The sequence below is a fragment of the Rhipicephalus microplus genome, unplaced genomic scaffold, assembly GCF_043290135.1.
Source record: "Rhipicephalus microplus isolate Deutch F79 unplaced genomic scaffold, USDA_Rmic scaffold_231, whole genome shotgun sequence".
In the NCBI taxonomy this organism is placed as follows: domain Eukaryota; kingdom Metazoa; phylum Arthropoda; class Arachnida; order Ixodida; family Ixodidae; genus Rhipicephalus; species Rhipicephalus microplus.
Genome location: NW_027464802.1, coordinates 1 through 4,318, shown reverse-complemented (window position 1 = coordinate 4,318; position 4,318 = coordinate 1). Strand labels below are relative to the sequence as shown.

Below are 4,318 nucleotides of genomic sequence, written 5' to 3'. Positions count from 1 at the left end.
TTAGGGGCTGGTTGTCGGACGGTGCCGTTTTACCACGATATCGAGGTGTGTTCCGTGTCGTCCTCGGGCGATTCAGATGCGAAAGCGCCGAAGACGCGGGCGTGACCCGTCGTCTGGCGGCTTTGCAGTCTCGGCTCCGTTGCTAGTTCCGGCCGGTCCACCGACAGTGCAGCGGGCTTGGGCAACCCGCACGGCGCGACCGAGTCGATGCAACGAAAAAGAGCGAGCATGAACGTGCTTCTTGCCGCACGGCTCCCACTCGTCTTTCGGGAAGGTTGTGCCGTAGCGAGCTCGAACGCCGTCATCTCGGAGTGCAAAATAAGCGTGTTGGGGCGCCTGAAGGTGGCCTCCGCCGCACACAGACTGCGTCCGGCCCGCCGAGGGCGAGGACGGACGCGCAGTCGAACGATTACCTGGTTGATCCTGCCAGTAATCATATGCTTGTCTCAAAGATTAAGCCATGCATGTCTAAGTACATGCCGAAATAAGGCGAAACCGCGAATGGCTCATTAAATCAGTTATGGTTCCTTAGATCGTTTCTTCCTACTTGGATAACTGTGGCAATTCTAGAGCTAATACATGCAGTGAGCCTGGAGCCCTTTGGGTAACGGGTGCTTTTATTAGACCAAGATCGATCGGGTTTCGGCCCGTATTGTGTGGTGACTCTGGATAACTTTGTGCTGATCGCATGGCCACGAGCCGGCGACGTTTCTTTCAAGTGTCTGCCTTATCAACTTTCGATGGTAGGTTACTTGCTTACCATGGTTGTTACGGGTAACGGAGAATCAGGGTTCGATTCCGGAGAGGGAGCCTGAGAAACGGCTACCACATCCAAGGAAGGCAGCAGGCGCGCAAATTACCCACTCCCGGCACGGGGAGGTAGTGACGAAAAATAACAATACGGGACTCTTTTGAGGCCCCGTAATTGAAATGAGTACACTCTAAATCCTTTAACGAGGATCAATTGGAGGGCAAGTCTGGTGCCAGCAGCCGCGGTAATTCCAGCTCCAATAGCGTATACTAAAGCTGCTGCGGTTAAAAAGCTCGTAGTTGGATCTCAGTTCCAGACGAGTAGTGCATCTACCCGATGCGACGGCTCGGACTGAACATCATGCCGGTTCTTTCTTGGTGCACTTCATTGTGTGCCTCGAGATGGCCGGTGCTTTTACTTTGAAAAAATTAGAGTGCTCAACGCAGGCGAGTCGCCTGAATAAACTTGCATGGAATAATAGAACAAGACCTCGTTTCTGTTCTGTTGGTTTTTGGAATACGAGGTAATGATTAAGAGGGACGGACGGGGGCATTCGTATTGCGGCGCTAGAGGTGAAATTCTTGGACCGTCGCAAGACGAACTACTGCGAAAGCATTTGCCAAGAATGTTTTCATTGATCAAGAACGAAAGTCAGAGGTTCGAAGGCGATCAGATACCGCCCTAGTTCTGACCATAAACGATGCCAACCAGCGATCCGCCTGAGTTACTCAAATGACTCGGCGGGCAGCTTCCGGGAAACCAAAGTATTTGGGTTCCGGGGGAAGTATGGTTGCAAAGCTGAAACTTAAAGGAATTGACGGAAGGGCACCACCAGGAGTGGAGCCTGCGGCTTAATTTGACTCAACACGGGAAAACTTACCCGGCCCGGACACTGGGAGGATTGACAGATTGAGAGCTCTTTCTTGATTCGGTGGATGGTGGTGCATGGCCGTTCTTAGTTGGTGGAGCGATTTGTCTGGTTAATTCCGATAACGAACGAGACTCTAGCCTATTAAATAGGTGCGGGGTTCCCAGCACCTTACAACCTTCTTAGAGGGACAAGCGGCTCCTAGCCGCACGAAACAGAGCAATAACAGGTCTGTGATGCCCTTAGATGTCCGGGGCCGCACGCGCGCTACACTGAAGGAAGCAGCGTGTCTTTATCCCTGTCTGAAAAGACTGGGTAACCCGTGGAACTTCTTTCGTGATTGGGATAGGGGCTTGCAATTGTTCCCCTTGAACGAGGAATTCCCAGTAAGCGCGAGTCATAAGCTCGCGTTGATTACGTCCCTGCCCTTTGTACACACCGCCCGTCGCTACTACCGATTGAATGATTTAGTGAGGTCTTCGGACCGATGTCCGGCGCGGCCTTTCGGTTGCGCCGGTCTGTTGGAAAGATGACCAAACTTGATCATTTAGAGGAAGTAAAAGTCGTAACAAGGTTTCCGTAGGTGAACCTGCGGAAGGATCATTAACGGATTGTGAAGGGTGAGCGCCTCAGCTGCGTCTGCGCCCGACACTTTCTGCCGCTGACCCCGTTTGGACGCGGGGTCGGCTTTTCCCCACGGGGCTGCCTGAATGTGGAGCGGCACCCCGTGACAAATTGTTGCGCCCAGCGGACGCCAACACCGCGACCTTGGACGGTCGGCCAGGTGGCGGACGCGGGTACAAACGGCGCAACGCACTCATAGGTCGGCTTTCGACCCGCCACTGCACCGTGGCTCGAAGCGCTCGAAATGCGCGACCCGACCGCTGCGGGACCGCCTAGTACTGTAAACAGGAGCGGCGGAGCGCGAACGGCGAGTCGTGGTTACGTCGGTAGAAGGCGAGGCTGCGCGTTCCCGAAACGCCAGCCGAGTGCCCTCCCGACCGTTCGAGCGTGCAAGAACGAGACCCGACAATCGCGCGGCGACTGCCAAGTACGAGAGGAACGGCACAAGCGTCGGCGGTCGGTCAAGGAACTGGCGATGTGACGGGTCCGCTGTGCACCAGTGCATACCGTCCCGCCGTCCGCGGCAAGCGCCTCCGCGTCCTCGGGTGACGGAGGCTGCCGGTCGGTTCTTGCAGGCGAGGGATCTCGCTGGCACCGGTTCGCGTTGACGCGCGGCCGGTCATGGCACGGCGATGCGACGGCCGAGGTGCGCAGTACTCGATGGAGGAACCGCACGCTCCGATGACCGTCCCGCCCTCCGCGGCGTATGCGTACCGACCGTAATGGTTGCAGCAGCGCCGGCCGGCTTTTGAATTCGCCACACGAAACACGGTGCGAGATCGCGGTTAGGGGAGCGTCGACGTTGCCAGGCGTTTTGCTTGCTGCCGAGGGAAAGGCGGCACGGCCACGTCGCGCTCGTCGCGATTAGCGGGTCTGCGCGCTTTGGGAAGGTGCCGCAACGACTTGCCGAAAGAGGAAGCACGGAAGAACGAGGGACTTGGACGTCCCGACAATTGAACGCACTTGCGGCCAGGCCCTTGCTGGCTTCGTTCTTCCGCCTCGAGTAGGCTCGTACGCGGCTCCGGCGCCGAAAGTGGTCCTTGGCACCGACTTCGGTGGACGTGGGAAGTGCCGCGCAAGTACGGCGCGCCTGGCTCCACCTGTTGGCTAAAGTAGGCAGCCGGATCGGCATTTTGGTGTGCGGTGGCAAACCGTGGATGCGAAAAAAGCTTGTGCGATTTCGTGGAACAAAAAGCGGGGGTCCCCCTTTTTATGCGGAGGAGACCGACCCGCCCGCCGTGGTGAACCGCGACGCCACGGTAAAAACGGGAGAGGCTTGTCGATGGGACCGTGCATCCCGCGCTCCACGGAGGCCGGGAGGCGGCCGCCCGAGGAAATGTGTAGCCGTCGAGGCCCGCATCTGCGTGCACTCTTATCCAAATGGGTGTACCGCAGGCATTTTCTGGTTAGGCGGGCCAATGAGAGCGAGCACACAACGATACCTACGGGTCCGGCTTGGAGAACCGGCTTCGACGCCTCCCGAGTATTTATAGAGGGGTGGACCACGAAAGCACTCGCAAGTAGCGGAAGCGAAACGCCGTCCGAAACACACCGTTTGCTCGATTTGCGGCAGCCGAAAAAGGCGCGGCAGAGTTTTGGAGTCCAAGCGTGCGCTGAAAAGCGCCCTTCTTGGCCACTGTTTGGCCGAGTGCCAGAAACGTTTGGTTTTGACTGTACGGAATTGAACAAACACTTTTTCACGACTCTAAGCGGTGGATCACTCGGTTCTCGGGTCGATGAAGAACGCAGCCAGCTGCGAGACTTGGTGTGAATTGCAGGACACACTGAGCACTGATTCTTTGAACGCACATTGCGGCCTTGGGTCTTCCCTTGGCTTCGTCTGTCTGAGGGTCGGATCACATATCAAGAGAGCCTTCGGCGCACAAGGGAACGTGAGCCGTCGACTCGTTTTGACCGCGTCGGCAACACGGACAGCACGCTGAACACCTCACAGCGAGCGCCAACAGCGGCCACTCAAGGGCGAGACGGTGGCGACCGTCGTGCCAGAGCCCAACCGAAACGGGGGCGACCGACTGCATTGAGGATGTGGCACCTCGTTGAGACCGCCGCAGGAC

At 57.3% G+C, this 4,318-nt stretch overlaps 2 non-coding genes across 2 annotated transcripts; both read left to right on the top strand.

Moving 5' to 3' along the window:
• Nucleotides 1–410: 410 nt before the first annotated feature.
• Nucleotides 411–2,225, top strand: LOC142792665 (small subunit ribosomal RNA). Its single transcript, XR_012891111.1, has one exon. It is a non-coding gene; the product is annotated as a small subunit ribosomal RNA (ribosomal RNA).
• Nucleotides 2,226–3,944: 1,719 nt separating this feature from the next.
• On the top strand, nt 3,945–4,097 carry LOC142792657 (5.8S ribosomal RNA). The gene has a single exon (XR_012891103.1). It is a non-coding gene; the product is annotated as a 5.8S ribosomal RNA (ribosomal RNA).
• The last annotated feature ends 221 nt before the right edge of the window (nt 4,098–4,318 follow it).